At 38.7% G+C, this 18,394-nt stretch overlaps 1 protein-coding gene across 4 annotated transcripts in view; it reads right to left on the bottom strand.

Moving 5' to 3' along the window:
- LOC120422309 (E3 ubiquitin-protein ligase MIB2) overlaps positions 1 to 14,798 on the bottom strand; it is an 83,540-nt gene extending 68,742 nt beyond the window's left edge. Inside the window, exons 1-2 of one of the 4 annotated variants that reach the window (XM_039585720.2) lie at positions 14,673 to 14,798; positions 13,838 to 14,573 (exon numbers count right to left, since the gene is read on the bottom strand). The gene's annotated coding sequence lies outside the window, so the exon portion shown is untranslated. Of the gene's footprint in view, positions 1 to 13,837 lie in introns of all 4 variants that reach the window. The other 3 variants (XM_039585708.2, XM_039585715.2, XM_039585700.2) reach the window with 3 other exon arrangements.
- Between the last annotated feature and the right edge of the window lie 3,596 nt (positions 14,799 to 18,394).

Below are 18,394 nucleotides of genomic sequence, written 5' to 3'. Positions count from 1 at the left end.
CGACTCAGAATCGAAAACTGAACAAATGTCTGTGTGTGTATGGGTGTGTGTATGTATGTATGTGTCAAAATTCTTGCCAAGTTTTCTCAGCACTGGATGAACCGATTTTGATCAAACCAGTTGCATTCGACTTGGTTTAAGGTCCCATAGATCGCTATTGAATTGTTTGAAGTTTCAATGAGTAGTTCAAAAGTTATGTATAAAAATGTATTTTCACATATATCCGGATCTCACTTAAATGTATGTAAACGATGTCTGGATATATCATCCAACCCATCGTTGGTTAGGTAATTTAAAGACCTTTCCAACGAGTACAAAACATTGCAGATCTGGCAACCCTGGCTTGAGTTAGACCACTTAAGTGATATTTATGTACCTTATTGAAGCCGGATCTCACTTAAATGTATGTAAGTGATGTCCGCATCCATCATTCAACCCATCGTTGGTTAGGTAATTGAATTAACTTTCCAACGAGTCCAAAACATTGAAGATCTGGTAACCCTGTCTTGAGTTATTACCACTTAAGTTATATATGTATTTTTTCTGGATCTAAAAAAATAGTTGAAATTTGTGTCCAAACCACTCATATTACCCATTGTTGGTAAAAAGTGAGGAAGGCATCAACCACATAGGTGGATTCAGTTAGTTTTTAAATTAAAAAATACCAATTTAAAAATGCCGGAATCTAAATTTTCTTAAATTTCCATATTTGACGGTTTCCATGCGAAATCGACCATAAAAATACTATTTTGAACCGGACCATTTCCGATCTTAATAAAACTTGCTGGATCGTTTGCCCTACTCAAATCAACAACTCCTGTGCACTCAGTTTAGTAATTCACAATGGCATTTGAATTTTAGGAATTCTTTTATTTTTAAATTATTGGTAATTACATTTAAATTGAAAAAATCATATCTTTCGAAGCAGATGTTCAAAAAATCGATCGAAAGTGTGTTTTAACGAAAATCATGCGCTTTTTCAATGAAAATATTTTCAAAAACAGAAACTTTCATTTTCGATCAAAAAACAGCCAAAAATCAAATTTTCTTCGAAAATCAGGCTGAATACACCCTTACATTCAAATGTTGCCATTACCATTCGAAAAAGCGGACAATTTCCCACTTTTCTTCCATAGACACCAAGTTGGAGCGAAAGCGTTTACGAGTGGTTTATAAATAAAAACCTTTTTTCGTTTTTTTTTTCCAAAAAACTAAATTACATGTTTTATGGCAAATTTTGTAACAGATCCCATTTTTAAGTTTAAAATAAAATTCTACATCCGTGTTTTTGAGTTTTTCCTTGACGTACCAGTTTCAAATACATATAAAAGGAACGAAATAATTACTAAAGATAACCAAAAAAGGTGCACTTAAGGTAACATTTCCTGCACCACTTTTATTATGGAAAAATGTTTATCTCACTCGTCAGTGTTGTTAAAAAAAATCGTTTTATATTTATTTTTTGTTTTTATTTTGCGCACTCAAAAACTTTTATAAATATTTGCACTGGACTAATTGTTGGAAATTAATTTCGCAACGATTTTTCATATGTTACACTTAATTCAATGATAAATTTACACCGTTACATAACTTAAAAAAAATCACCATGTTCAATATGAGAAAAAAAAATCCGTAAATACACAGGCACATTTAACTAATTACCATTCTACTTAACAATAAAATCAATAAAAGTGTAATTTTCTGTTTTCAATTTATTTCAAATAACAAAAATGTTTAAAATAATACAGAAATTTCCATAAACTTTAACTGATAGATGTGTGTTTTAGTCATTTAAATTCAAATAACGTAATTGCATTTTTTTTAATAAGCTATATTGTACATTTGGCCCGCAAGCTAATTTGAGTTTCAAATTTGGCCCGGCATCCAAAAACATTGAGCACCCCTGATTTAAAACTTCGTGGAAAAAGAAAAAAATCAAGCCTATCTTGTGGAAAGGTCAACGATGCCCATTTAAAACGTAAGGCTTTAAAAAATATATTACCGAATGTTTCCATTATATTAAAAGTTAGACAAAAGGAATAATTTGACAAAATAAAAATGTGTCGTCTCCCTAATTCTAGCAAACGATTATGATAAAAGTATCTGAATCCATTTCCTCAGCCAAACTAAGAAACATTTCCGCAATGACTTTTCAATAGGGCGAAAACTAGCAAGGCTACACCGTGTTGAAAGATGATTGCGGACTTTATGTTTCTTTTGTCTGTCTTATTTTAAGAAAACATTGTATTATTTAACTGTTTTGCCTTCCTCACTTTACTGAGGAAAGGCTATAAAATCACTCGGAAAATGAACTTTTTAATTAGACCTCCTAGACCTACCTTCATTTGTACATATCGACTCAGAATCACCAGCTGAGCAAATGTCTGTGTGTTTGGCTGTATGTAGACATGTGTACCAAATCAATGTCACTGGAATATCTCGTCACAGGCTCAACCGATTTTGGCCGGAAAGGTTTTAATCGATCCGTTTTAACGTCCCCTACCTTGCTATTTAAATTCATACAATGTTATCATGTATTTAAAAAGTTATGTTAAAAAAACTGTTTCATACTAAATTAAAATTATGGTAAAAAGGGTGGTTTTTTCATGAAACCCTCACATGTTATATATTTTTGAAAAGCATATGAGAAGACCTTTCAGGTGGATTAAAAAAAAAAGTGATCGGACTTACCTATCCAAAGTTATGAACATTTAAATTAACTGAGAAGAATAACGTAACCTCACTTTTTTTTCAATTTTTTTTCTAGTTTTGTTTTGGTTTTTAAATTTGGATGCACAGGGTGATCCAACTGAAAAATTGTCGATGACAGTCGATGATCGACAAATGCAGCTACCCCAAAAAAGACTACTTTTTAATCAAACTCAAATGGGGAATAGTAAGGGAGCATTTTTCTATTACGTAACGCACTCGACGATTTTTTTGTCAAATCCTTCTCCTTGCGATTGCGATTGTGGCGATATAGGCGTTCTAGTCAGAAATTTTTGGGTAGGTAGAACTCTCGAGTTTTTTTTTAAAATGACCAATAAACATATGAAAGACAATAGCTTATTGGTCCTTTTAAAAAAAAACTCCAGAACTATTCCTTTAAAATGCAACATTATATCAAGATAAATGTTATTATGATCCTAACGAGGTCCCGGTAAATGGACCCAATAAAAAACTTTTATCAAAAAATCATAGAGTTATCTACGTGCGCATGTATTGCGTGTACGTACACGAAAAAAATTGAGGTTAAATTTTGTACCGGCCAGCAAAACAAATGGCGTGCTAGTGTGCGTGAGAGCGGGCTTAGATAACTCTATTACAGTTAATTCCAGAACGATTGGAATTGGGGAAAGTTCTTTTATTGCGTAACGCAGTTAGGGGGGAGGAGGGGGTGTCGGAGTCTGTTACAAAATGTTACAAAAATTGGGGGAGGGGGGGTGTGATGAAAAATTATGTTACGTAACGCGAAATTTTCATATAAGCACTCATAAAAATTTGCAAAAAGACCTTGTGTTACGCGTTACAGGGGGGGGGGGGTAGGGGGATCGCTCATCTGTTACGATTTGTTTCGAAGGGAGAGGAGGGGGGGTCAAAAATCGCAAATTTTGCGTTACTTAATAAAAGAACGCTCCCTTATGGAATGTTTTGCTCTATATTTTTCTGATAAGCGTGTAAACGTCAACACAAAATGTTTTCATCCCATGTTTGTTTTCGATTGTCTGATCGTTCCGTCATCGTTTGTGGCAAGTGAAAGCCCCTGCTAAAGTGCTCCCCAAACTAGGAACCCAGAAGTGGACCTCGGGAATCTAGCCGGTGAAAAAGGACGTTTTGAAAAACAAGCCAGAGACAAGCTTGTCGGAGGAGGTATAATCAGCCACTATAGCAGCCATTTCCATCACAATTATCGTCTCCACCAGGAGACGGCCGTTGCGGAAGACTGTCTGGTGGTGAACCAATCCGTCGAGGTCCGTCCCGGACCCGGAATTCGAACGAGTAGCATGATGCGTTGGACACGATTCTGACCGAGCTGGACAAGCGTTACTGAATTTACTTCAAGGCATCAAGCGTGTCGAAGGTGGTTTCGATCCGGAAGGTAAAGGCGGAGAGCATCGGCAAGTTGGTCACGGTTCGAGGAATTGTTTCCCGTTGCACCGAGATGAAGCCCATGATGACGGTGGACACGTGTCGAGTGGTTTCTTCGATAGATTGGTTCACTACGAGACGATCTTTCACAACGGCAGTATTTTGGTGGGACCGATAGTGGCTGGTTATACCTTCTCCACCCAGCTTGACTCTGGATTGTATTTTAAAACGGCTTTTCCATCAGCAAGGGCTTGGTTCCGGGACTGCTTAGTGAAACTTTTCTGGAATCACACCAGATCGTCTGTCTGAACAAGTCCGAGGATGGCGAGACGACTTACAAGCTGACTATCACGAGCTACCACGAAAAGCAGCCGCTATCACGAATCAAAACACTGGACATGTAGTTGATCCGCCGGCACATCTCACTGTGCAAGCGCAAAATTCCGGTCATCAGGCCGGATTGGTCTAAATACATCGTCAACGCGTACGTCGTACGCACCGCGAGACACGCGAATCGGCTCGAAACTTGCTGGGAATTTTGCGCCTTTCGACCGCCCTTGTCCGGCTCCGTCTTGCCGATGAGCTCTACACGGTTGTCATGCAGGGAGCCCTCCGTCTGCTAGAAATGTTCAAGGGCTTGCTGAACCAAACCAAATAGAGTAAATGAGCAATTCTCTACGAAATCGTTATTTTTTTAAATTTAAATTTTTGATTTTTTTTTTTATTTGGCTGAAATTTTTTGGTGCTTTTGGTATGCCCAAAGTAGCCAGTTATTTTAGGTAATTTAGAGTTTCATTGATTGGCCTCGTGGCGCGGTGGTTAGCGGCTTCGGCTGCCGATCCCTAAGTTGCTATGGGGCGCGGGTTCGATTTCCGCCTTATCCTTCTTGCCTTCTATCGGATGGGGAAGTAAAACGTCGGTCCAATTGCGTAAAAGAGGTTTGGGTGACTCACCACACATAACCTTCGGACGCCTAGAAATGAGCAGAAACTTGCAACAGAGATCACAAAAGACCCGGGGGTAGTTAAAGTGGATTGTTCGCTTTTTTTGATTTTCACAACACATGATCCAGGTTGTGTAAGTAATTGGTAGTTTGGAATCGGAAGAATTATTAGTTAGAAAATAAAAGAATAATTCGATCGTTAGCTCAGTCCAGGTGTAGGAGTCGTCTCCCTGGGTCATGTCTCGGTGGTGTCGCTTGTAGGTAGTTGGGCCAACAATCCAAAGGTTGTCAGTTCGAATCCCGGGGTGAATGGAAGCTAAGGTGTAAAAAGAGGTTTGCAATTGCCTCAACAATCAAGCCTTCGGACACCTAGTTTCTACGGGAAATGCTGTAGAGCGAATAATTTGATTTGATTTTGATATTTTTAGTTTTTTTATTGCTTGGAATTTTTTCTTAAAATTATATTTTTCCTAAAAATGTTCACACTCAACCCCCGGTGGTTGGTCACTTTTTCGTTTGACACTTTTTTAGTTTGTACCCCGTTGGTTGGTCAAAGTCAAATTAAAAAGTGACGAACATTCATTTATTTAATTTTGCATTAACCAAACTCCTCCACAGGTGGAAACCAATGGAGTTTGACCGGATATTTAAAAAATAATTGTAAACACTAAAATTGTTTGTATATTGTGTTAAAACGATGTAGGTTTTTGGTGCTACTGCAACCGAATAAAAAAAAATCAATTAAAATTAAAAAGCGTGTATTTTACAATATTTTGAACTCTGATATGGGTATTTTTTGCCTTCCTCACTTTACTGAGGAAAGGCTATAAAACCACTCGAAAAACGAACTTTTTAGTTAGACCTCCTAGACCTACCTGCATTTGTACATATCGACTCAGAATCACCAGCTGAGCAAATGTCTGTGTGTTTGGCTGTATGTAGACATGTGTACCAAATCAATGTCACTGGAATATCTTGTCACAGGCTCAACCGATTTTGGCCGGAATGGTTTTAATCGATCCGTCTTAACGTTCCCTAAGTTGCTATTTAAATTCATGCGGTTTTATAATGTATTTAAAAAGTTATGTCAAAAAAACTGTTTCATATTAAATTAAAATTATGGTAAAAAGGGTGTTTTTTTCATGAAAGCCTCACATGTTATATATTTTTAGAAAGCATATGAGAAGACCTTTATTGTGGATTAAGAATTTTCAAGATCAGACTTACCTATCTAAAATTACAAGCATTTTAAAAAATGGTCTGAATTTACATAACCTCAAATGGTCCCGTCTGATCGCCACGAAAAAAGCCTTGTAGAAGGATGCCATTTTCCTGAAAGGCGGTGTCTGTATAATCTTGACAAAAAGTCTGTAGGAAGTCTATTTTTTTACTCGTCACTTATTTTTATTAGGACCTCTTATGTGCTGCGATCACGTTAGGGGAGATCCATAAACAATGTGGACACTTTAGGGGATTGTAATCACTCTATAAATGAGAGGAAGGCACCAACCACCTAAAGGTGGATTAAATAACGTTTTTAACAATAAAATTAGATTTGTTCCCTTTTAACTCAATCAGGTTTCCGTTTCTTTTCAGTTTCTTTGTTCAAGATATCCTCGGAAACTACAATTCTGACTAATTCCATCCTTTAGAAGTACAAAGCTCTTAATTTCTCAATCTTGATACCTGATTGCTTTTACGACGCTATAGCGAAAACAAAACCGATATGAACGATGGAAATATTTCGTGCACCATGCAGCCAACGCTTCAAAATGGTTTTTGCTGGTCACTTCAACGGCTAGCCGTCGAAGGAGAGGACCTTGCGCGCGCGGCGTGGTGAAATCTACGCAACCTTCACGCTGTACCGATCCGCCGACCATCCGTCACGTGAACTCCAGCAACTCAAATTCCATTCGAAGTAACCGATAGGGTGGGGGTCAATTAGCGATTTCCAAAGGCGCTGCTGCCGATCTGACTCTAGTTCAAGGCCACCAACGGAAACCGTTACCAAGCTGGCTAGTTCGGCTTCATCAGCTGTGACTTCAACGGTTCAAGTGACCTCTAGGGTTGGGTGGAACCTGCGTCCAAAGTCATTGCGACAATCGTAAAATTGTTACTGCAGATGATCCGTTGGAAATTGGCTCCATAAATTAGTTCCAGCCATGAACAGCCGGTGAAGGTGGAAACACAATCTACCGAGCATGTCTCAAGAGATGCATCCAACGATTTGTACGCTGCGCCACATCAACCTGACACTTTTCGCAATTCGTGAAACCATCAACGTCGGGTACGGAACCGGAAGTGTTTGTTTTCCTTTTTTCTTCTCGGAATTTATGCAGAGCAAACCCCACTCTCACACATTGACACAACACAAATGTGGCCATCATCATCGGAGCAAAGCAAAAAAAAGGCGAGGCAACACACAGTTTTTCTGAAGAGTTACTCTTGCACATTCTGGTTCTTTTTTCATCTCGTTTCGTTTCATCTCTCTCTCGTTGTGGGTTCAACCTTGGACGGGCTGAAAGGAAAATGTAAATATTGAAATGGGTACTCTTTTAGGATTTCATTTGCACTGGAGTGGCAGGCAGCAATATCAGTAGAAGGAAAAAAAACGAGTGCTACAGATGTTTGTGCGGTTTGGCTCTTTATTTTCCCGGGGCTAAATCTGGAACAACATCGGGGAAAGACGTCCAAATGGAAAGGATAGTGCAACAGGCTTGGATGTAGGAAATATTCAAAGTATTTAGTGTCGATCGTTGAAACCACAAAGTTAGCTATTTTTATCATTATTTTTTTTTCAATTTTCAGTAGAACTTTTCACAAATACCAACATCATCAACTATGACCATTAGAAGAAATAAACGCTTTTTCTGCTACCACCCAGGCCAGCACTTCAAATGTTCAAAGGGGAAAAAAACCTCCTCCTAGAAAATTACTCAGAGGACAGAAGTGTTCTCTCTCTCTCTTGACGCCAAAAGTGCACTTTTCCCCATCATCATAAAACGATGAACGGATTCCGTTGTTTTTACGGCGATTTACCGTCATATTTTCCCTTTTTGTGGTTAGTTCTGTTCAGAACTAACATTTTTGCACGGAAATCACGTTTTAGACCAGTTTTGAGCACGCAGTATCTTCTGGCAGGAGCAAGATAGCAAAATACTTTTTTCGGGAAAGTTTTAGAGAATTTTCTCAAGCGCCGTTTTTTCTCGATCTCTCTCTTTCGACGCTGTCAGGTTGGCAGCGGTGCGTCTGTTACACGCTGCGCGTCGATTGCGCGAAGTCGGGTAGAACATAATCACGTTCGGCACCGAACAGGATTATTAATGTCTTAAATTACCTTTGCATTTTCAAATAATTGTGAAAGGAACCTTAAATTTAAAGAGAGCATAATAATTTAATAATTGCGCAAATTCAATTTGAAAATTTTATAAAATATTGAAAAATTATTCACGAGTTACAACAAAAATTAAACAGATATGCTTGGGATTCCCGACTTTTTGACAAAAAATCTCAAATTCCCGACTTTTTCCCAATTTTTTGCGGACTTTGCCGAATTCCCGACTTGAGCTGCCACCCTGTGGAAACACTTATCATTTCGATTCAGATAGAAAAAAAATCAGTCGTGATTTTATTTCTAGCTTAAATTTTCAAACCAACCTATAAGTCATGGGTTTCCTATGCAGATAGAACCTTTTTAACATTTAATCTAGATTTGTTAACACCACCTTAATTATATATCTATGACGTTTTGTTTACAAACATTGTTCAGGCAGGATTTTGGTGATTCTGAGACATCATGATACACATCAAGCAGAACAATGTAAATGGTCCAGTGTAAGATGCTCACGTCAGTTAATGTTTACATTGGGAACGAGCAGGATAGACTCTTTGTTTACACTTGGAAATTAGCCCAATTACAGTGTTTTCCTTGATATCATTAGATAGGCTTGTCCAGAAGATTTGCAGAGAGTTGATTAACACATCCCAGTACTTTTCCCTCCTAATTTGGTTGGGTTTATACAGTTGAAACTATGCCTAGTCAAATATTTCCGCTAATTGTCCGGTAGCAACGCGCCAACTCACACACTGGAGATAACGGCGGTTTGTACGCTCTGCTGGCGATGACAATTAGCTGTCGCGAAAATCATCAGGCCAGGCCACCTCCGGAATAATTTCGCTCAAACAAAAATCGTCAACAAACGAAAGTCGCCCCAGACCAGTTGAGTCATCCGTAAAGTTATTGCTTGTGCGCGTATATTTTTATTTTCAACCTGCGATCTCTGGACGGAGGCAAAAGGCACTCAAACCAAGACAGAACAGCGACTACAATATCGTCGTCCACTTAGGGCAGCATTGTTCGTGATGGTGGTGACGGTTTAGTACCACTACTAATACTGGGAGCTGCTGCTAACTTTTTGCTGCTGCTGCTGCTTCCCTTATTTCGTGACGTAAACACAACTCGAGAGAAGCTGTTTCGTGGTCCAGATCTGATTCAGTGATTTCAGTTGCATGCGTCACACTCATGATTAAGGCAAGCTCTATGTATTTTATGGTAGTTTTTTTTAATTCTTAAACAAATAGATAAAATGGATAGCAATCTATAATTTTCAAAATTTTGATTTATAATTGAAAAGAAGATTGCAAAATTTGCTCGAATGGAAATGCTCCATTCGAGTCAAACATTTCATTAGGGCACAAAACTGAAACGTAAACATTTGGGATCATTCCACTATTCCATTCATTAGTACACTCCTTACATGCCCTCCAAGAATCAAATTGATAGCAAACAATTTTCTATTCAAAAAATCAAAAACACAAAAGGGACATAACAATGTTCACTACAAACCAGAAAAAAATTCAATTGTGCCCTTTTATTTTTCGTTAGTTTTTCGTGGTTAAGGAACTTTCTACGTTATAACGTGAACTTTTCATACATTCTTAACACTAATTCACTTCAAAACAAAGTTTGATCTACCTTTCACCAATGATTTCTGCAGAAAAAAACTTCGTCGAAATACAATATTTAATACGGTTCCACGACTGCTGTTCAGTACACTTTCTAAGAATTTTTATGTTTCACATACCTTACCTACACAATTCGATCACAAAACTTCACCAATTATCAAAATTTCCGCTGAATTCCTCATTATTTCTAACTATACAATAAGGCCTATAAACATCATCAAAAACAACAATCAGGCGATAGCGCCCTTTTAGTTCTCTTCGATATTGCATTTAAAAAGGGCCTAACAGTTGGAAAGCCTTCTTGCCTTCCTCACTGAGGTAAGGCTATAATCCTGCTCTAAAAATAAACTTTGTATAAAAACGTCGTAGACCCACCTTCATGCATACATATCGACTCAGAATCGAAAACTGAACAAATGTCTGTGTGCATGTGTGTGTGTATGTATGAATGTGACCAACAAACTAGCTCATGTTTCTCAGCACTGGCTGAACCGATTTGACCCGAACCTGTTGCATTCGACTTGGTTTAGGGTCCCATGGATCGAGTTTCATACAGATTGAAGTTTCGATAAGTAGTTCAAAAGTAATGTATAAAAATCTCACTTAGATTATCAAAAAAAGTTTCCAACGAGCCTAAAACATTGAAGATCTGGCAACCCTGTAACGAAATATGCCCACTTAAGTGATGTTGATGTCCTTTTTGGAAGCCGGATCTCACTTAAATGTATGTGAACTATGTCCGGATCCACCATCTGACCCATCGTTGGTTAGGTTATCAAAAGACCTTTCCAACGAGTCCAAAATATTGAAGATCTGGCAACCCTGTCTCGGGATATGTAGACTTAAGTGATGTTGATGTCCTTTTTGGAAGCCGGATCTCACTTAAATGTATGTAAACTATGTCCGGATCCACCATCTGACTCATCGCTGGTTAGGTTATTAAAAGACCTTTCCAACGAGCCTAAAACATTGAAGATCTGGCAACCCTGTCTCGAGATATGGTCACTTAAGTGACATTTATGTACTTTTTTGAAGCTGGATCTAATTTAAATGTATGTAAACTATGTCCGGATCGACCATCCCACCCATCGTTGGTTAGGTTAACAAAAGACCTTTCCAACGAGTCCTAAACATTGATGATCTGGCAACCCTATCTCGAGGTATGGCCACTTAGGTGATATTTATGTACTTTTTTTCCGGATCTAAAAAATAGATGAAATTTTTGTACAATTCCATCATATCAGCCATTGTAGGTAATAGCCACATAGGTGTCACGTCTTTCAAGTGCCCCAAACTGAAAATAAATGAAGTTTTGATGCAATGGAGCACCCGCAGTCGAGCAGTTTTTGACAGTTCGCTCCATAAGAAATACATTGTAGATAAAAGCAAAAACTGCTCGAATGGAAGTGCTCCATTTGGAGAAATACAAATATTAGTACCGGAGGTCACGGTGGCTCTTACGGCTTTTTGAAAACTCACTAAAGTTTTAAAGTTTTGAGTTTTATTGCTAAAATCAACATAAATTAAGAAGCATTTAAGCAGAGTTGAGGATAGGATAGGAATTGAAACAGTTAAGTTGTACACTTTTTGCCAGCAATTTTGTCGAATCGCGGTTTTTGGTTTTGTGTCCTAATGAAATGTTTGGCTCGCATTGTCCACGAGAGGGGGGGGGGGAGTGGTTTGTGGATGATCCCTTACAGCAATTTTACATAAAACCTGCACTTTTGTGTTCAAAATATAACCAGTTTAGTATGGTATGTAAAATATTTTAAAACTTGAAATATTCTTTTTAGGCCAAAATTGAGCATGTTTACAAAACCTGGTAATTTTGGTTTACAAAACATTTAAAAAATGTTTCAAACTGCAGTAAGTTATGTACAACTAAACTAAAGGAAACTATGTACGAAAACCGGCACTTTTTTTAAATTTATTGTAAAAATAGTTTGACGTTAAATTTAACGTCAAATGCGTAAGAGGTTTGGAGTTGATCAGTTTATCAAACAATTCATGTATAACAAATATTTTTTTGAATAATTTTTGAGTGTTTTCTAAACATATCAAAACAAAGAAAAAAGATCTCTTGGAGGTTCTTTGCAGCACTTTTAAGAAAAATGTGCGTTACTCAATCGAAACATTTTTTAATATTTTCCCCTTTTTTCTACAATAAGTTTTAGTCAATTTCGCACAACTTTCTAGAACAAAGCTAATTAGTTTACCCTACCCAAAAACACCCAAAAAGCAAAAAAAACAGCAACTTTTTAAAGAAAAGTCCTGATATTTTTTCAAAAGCTCGTAAAAAAGTAACTGCATAATATAAAGAAAAATAAAGACAAGAATAATATTTGTAATTTATAGTTCCAACACTATGAGAAAATGAACTTGTTCAAGCATAATCTTTGAACACATTAATTATTTGCTTATATTTCTGAAAATACAGCTAATTTAAAAACAAGTGTATTATTGTATTAAACTCTAAAATTTTCACATAATTTGTTTTTTTTTTAATAATATTTTTTTATAATTTGAAATACATTCCAGACTCGATTATTCGAAAACCTCGGAAAAAATCTCTTCGAATAATCGAACCACGAAAATAAAAATTTTTCGTTGTCTAATTTTTGATTGGCGACCTTAAGTAGGTATGGCCCCTAGACTACGCTAAAATGATTCAGAATTATTAAATCCAAAAAAGGCAATCAACAACTCAAATTTTACTAAAACGGGGACGCAGAACTCGAATTTTTAGAATTTTTAGAAAATGAAAAAAATACGATTTTTTTTGTTCGTGATTCGATTGTCCGAAGTCCCATACAAACCTTCGGATAGTCGAACTTCGGATAATCGAAACTTCGAATAATCGAGCTGTATTGCTATCAAACGACAGAAAATTTTATGTGAACTCTTGCAACATTTGAGTTAAAAATGTAAAATGCGATTTTTTTAATAAAATAACGCATTCAAAAAATAATGTCTGAGATGGTTTTGTTAAATTACTTAATTCATTTCAAAAAGTATATATTATCGCATTTTGATAACGATTCTTCTTTCGTTATCGTCCCGACGATAGCGATAACTTTATCGTTATCATCGGACGAAAAAAATATTGACGATAACCTTTTCGTTTAACAAGGTTGATGAGTCAAAAAAGGTTATTATATGCATCATAAAAGTGGAATAAATTTTAGATATCGATTTGTTTATTGAAAAATTGCAATCAAAATTTCATACACAACTTTAAAAGGATTTGGTCCTTCAACAATGATTTTATCACGTACAAGAAATGGAATAAATAGCTTAGGATTGTGTTTCAATGATAAAATGCAAGCTTCTAGTCAAACCATCAATTAGATCAAAAAATCTGAAGTTACGAAACGCCAAACATAAATCCAACATTCATAATTAAAGGAACCATTCCTTCTCCCAACAATTCCCAGGAATTTTCGGTGACGAAACAAACCCAATCACTGCGCGCTTTCAGTCACGCAATTCCCCCTTCTTATTGTGTGCGGGTGGAAACCTTATCCCTGTCCCCAAAGTTCAGGAACAGGGACCTTTTCCCTCTGTCGCCAACGTCAACAACCTTGCTCTTCAAAGCTTCGAAAGATTGTTATCGCCGTCGGGCCCCCTTCCTTGCCAATAATGACTGTTTTAGGAGGGGAATTCGGGGAAGGTGGGGTGGCTCAGCGCAAACAGGTAGGTACCCATGGAAATGCGCGCTTTTGTGGTTCCCCCTCGTTTAAAATATTGACCCTAATTCAAATTAGAAGCTTTATTTTTCCACTTTCTCCCTTTTTCTGGGTGACGATTGTAGCAGAAGAGTCAGAAAATAGTCACACTTACCATAATTTGCCACCGCCGCCAGAAAGTCAGAACGCGCTCACGAGCTTCGTGCGTGCGTGCGTTCGTCTGTGATTGTGTGCGTTTGGTTCTATTTCCCTCGAAAACAGGCTGCTCCAAATTTGCTTTACATTCCTTATTTTTAGCCTGGTGATGATGCTGTTGCTGCTGGTGCGAGAACCGACCCTTTGCGGCCTCCGTCCTTCTTGGTCAGCAGGCTAGAGAGAGTAGGTTCAGCTCGCGGGGTTTTTTGGACTTATTTTCTTTTTGTTTTCCTTAGCGGAGAGACCACAACACGGGCCACGACACGACACTAACGACACACACACACAGACAAGCACTCCCGCCGGAGAGGGGACAAAAATATCCAGAAAAAGAAACCTGAACCTCTTCGCCGTCCACACACACAGACGAATGAAAACGACGTCGTCGTCGCGTTTGTTGCACTTTTCTTCAACTCTCGGGAACCCAATTCTTCCAGCGAGGCCGATTCACACCTTCACGGGGACAGACACAAACGGATTTGCAACGCAATTTCCTCCCGCTCGCGATTATTCTTCCTTATTTAGCCAAAGCTGAAACTCTTCACTGCAGCAAATCACTTCCTCCTTCTGACTTCTGCCCCACCTCCTCCACAGTGAGTAATTCTCTTCCTTGTTCCTCTAGCGACGACGGAACTATTTTGGTCGGTTGCCACTTCCGGTTCTTGCAACCTGTCACACTCCACACACAACGAATCCTGCGAAAACAATCAGAAAAAAATCAACCCAAATAAAAATCCGTCCAAAATGCGCGATTCTCACAAAGTCTTTTTCCTCACTCACTGTTTGACACTGACACTTTTCCTCTGACAGAATGGACGAGAAGGTATTCGAAAACACACACCACCACTGCGCGCAAAAAAAAAGAGCCCGATTCTACGCCCCGTACTAACTCGCGGCCGCACACCGACTAAACCTGGGCCCAAGACTGTGACTAAACTACTCGAAAGCACCGCGAGACTAGAGTTATCTACGTGCGTATGTATTGCGTGTACGTACACGAAAAAAAGTGAGGTTAAATTTTGTACCGGCCAGCAAAACAAATGGTGCGCTAGTGTGCGTGAGAGCGGGCTTAGATAGCTCTCTTGAGTTTGCCAACATCGAAAAGCGCACCACCACCACTTCTCTGCAGTGCGCGAATTTATTTATTTTTTTTTTCTACTCGCGGAATGACAACTGCTAATAACGCAAGTTTTTGAAAGGGGTGAATGAAAAAAATATTTTGAAAAAAAATCTCAAAAAATATTGCTATAATTCGCTATAAATTCAAAATTTCCTTGGAATTTTAACTTAAAAATAATTTGAAAATATTTAATCAAAAAAAAAACACAACTCAGACCCTTGCGCCCTTTTCAACTGTTTCGGTTGACTTGTTTTGCGCGTGTTGAATGTGTTGACGTTTCAAATCAGAGGCGACGCTTTGCTGCACTTTTGGAAGCGCCGCGTTTCGAGCAGTTTTGCACGGTGGGAAAAATGAGCAAAAAAAATCTTATTTTCTTTTCACTTTAAACATCAAATTCAAGTTTTTCGACATCAATGTATTTCTTATGGAGCGAACTGTCAAGAACTGCTCGACGGCGGGTGCCAAATTTTAACTCATCATCGCCAATGGAGCACCCGCAATCGATCAGTTTTTGACAGTTCGCTCCATAGAGCTTTATGACGTTTCGCGTACCATTTGATTTTGCTGGCCGGACAAAATTTAATCTCACTTTTTTTCGTGTACGTACACGCAATACATGCGCACGTAAATAACTCTATAGAGATTTATGACGTTTCGCGTACAAACACTAGCGCACCATTTGATTATGATGCCTAACAAAATTTAACATCACTTTATTTTCGTGTACGTAGGGGAACAGCATGCCTCTAATGTTGGCAGGTCAGAACTTTGACATTCAATTAAAGCTAATTAAAAGTGTTTTCAACTGAAATCGAGTGATAAATAGCTTAATAAGAAGTGAGTAAGCAAGTTTCTATCAAAAGTTTTGCAAAATTAGTTGTTCAAATAGTGAAAATCAGCAAATTGGATGGAGTTAAGAGCTGCCAAACATACGAGAATTTCCCCTACACGCAATACATACGTACGTAGATTACTCTATAAGAGCATCATTACCGGTGCGTTGCGGAAATTGTTGCTATTTTATTAACCCGTAACGCTTCTATTTTAGTTTAGTCACCCGGTCCCACACCGGTCGTTGCTAAATTGGGTTAGCAAATTACTACCCGGCAACCTTACCGGTGGTTGCTGAACTATTGTGTATGGCAGTTTCATGAAAATGATTCGACATCATTTTTTTAAGAAAACATAAAAGGTTTCACCATTATATTATATTTTTTTATTGAAACAAAAAACATACTACAAAAACAGAAGACGCCTTCCAGAATCACCATGCTTATTGGCCAAATGGCCAGTTAACATGGAAACGAATACCAGAAAAATGGCCAACTTGATTATTTTTATGAAACCTTGTCATGTTGGATATTAAACTTTATGGAATTGAAAGATATGTAAATCTACGGTCATGCCGATGTTTGCTGACCCATTCTGGCCAATCTGGAACCGGTTACCGGTGGCCCCTTGGGGACACTTCCGGAATATGAGAGAAATCCTATAATCCGACATATCAAACTTCATGAAATTGAAAGATATGTCAATCTACGGTCATGCCGTTGTTCACTGACCCATTCTGGCCAATCTGGAACAGGTTACTGGTGACCCCTTGGGGACACTTCCGGAATATGAGAGAAATCCTATCATCCAACATATCAAACTTCATGAAATTGAAAACTACCTTAATCTACGGTTATGCAATTGATCGCTGACCGTTGGTAGAAATATCTATGAATTTCATGAAGTTTCAGGGGGGGGGGGGTTTGCCCGAAGCCCACCCCCCTAGCTAGGTGCCTGCATCCTTCAATTTCATGAAGTTTGATATGTCGGATGATAGGATTTCTCTCATATTCCGGGATTGTCCCAAAGGGGCCACTGGTAACCGGTTCAGGATTGGCCAAGATTGGTCAGCGATCAACGGCATGACCAAAGATTGGCATATCTATCAATTTCATGATGTTTGATATGTCGGATAATGGGGTTTCTTTCATATTCCGAGAGTGTCCCCAAGGGGCCACCAGTAACCTGTTCCAGATTGGCCAAAATGGGTCAGCGAACATCGGCAAGACCGTAGATTGACAAATCTTTCAATTTCATGAAGTTTGATATGTCGGATGGTAGGGTTACTTTCATATTCCAGGAGTGTACCCAAGGGGCCACCGGTAACTGGTTACAGAATGGCCAGAATGGGTCAGTGAACAACGGCATGACCGTAGATTGACATATCTATCAATTTCATGAAGTTTGATATGTCGGATGATAGGATTTCTCTCATATTCCGGAAGGGTCCCCAAGGGGCCACCGGTAACCTGTTCCAGATTGGCCAGAATGGGTCAGTGAACAACGGCATGACCGTAGATTGACATATCTTTCAATTTCATGAAGTTTGATATGTCGGATGGTAGGGTTACTTTCATATTCCAGGAGTGTACCCAAGGGGCCACCGGTAACTGGTTACAGAATGGCCAGAATGGGTCAGTGAACAACGGCATAACCGTAGATTGACATATCTATCAATTTCATGAAGTTTGATATATCGGATGATAGGGTTTCTCTCATATTCCGGAAGTGTCCCCAAGGGGCCACCGGTAACCGGTTCCAGATTGGCCAGGATGGCTCAGCTAATAGCGGCATTACCAAAGATGGACATATCTTTCAATTTCATGGAGTTTGAAGTGCAACATGATGGGTTTTCACTAAAAAAGTCAAGTTGGCCGTTCATCGGGTACCCGGGAACCGGTTCCAGGATACCCGGAAGTGGCCACTAACACTCCAGAGTGGTTCTGGCAATCGTGTATTGTATTTTTAGTAAGTTTTATGGATCAATTTCAACCATTGTGAGAGTATTTGTATCACATAAATGTGTAAAACATTAAAACATGAACTTTTCGGATGTTCCGGATTTCCGGAACCGGTAGGTCACCTGGCCCTGATACTAATATTTGTGGTCAAAGTACAGGTAAATACCTGTTTAATGCAACCCGGAGCATCCTGATTGGTTGAAATTTGCCGGAGATACAGGTCGTCAAAGTTGGGGTCTCAAAAAGGTCTTTTTTCGGTTGTAGCCGATTCCCGTGGCCACCGGTGTCCAAATCCGGTTTTCTATGTCGGTTTCGAAAAGGGGACATCTTAAGCTTTCATTTGTGACCAAAAGAACCAGAATTGGTCAAAAACTGGATTTATGACGATTTTTTAAAGTTTGGGGTCGAAAAGGACCCCAATACCTTATGTGGGAACCAGCAAAAACTTTCAGAAAGCCAAGAAGCATCCTCTCTGATGTAAAGGGAACTCCTTCCGGATGTTTTTGCCTGCTCTGACTATCGGAAGTCCAAACAGCATCCTCCCTCTTGCGCAGGGAACTCGTTCCGCATGGTTACGAAACCAGCAAACATCATCCGGAAGGAG

Source organism: Culex pipiens, chromosome 2 (assembly GCF_016801865.2).
Source record: "Culex pipiens pallens isolate TS chromosome 2, TS_CPP_V2, whole genome shotgun sequence".
Taxonomy (NCBI): Eukaryota; Metazoa; Arthropoda; class Insecta; order Diptera; family Culicidae; genus Culex; species Culex pipiens.
This window is presented reverse-complemented; position numbering and strand designations above follow the sequence as displayed.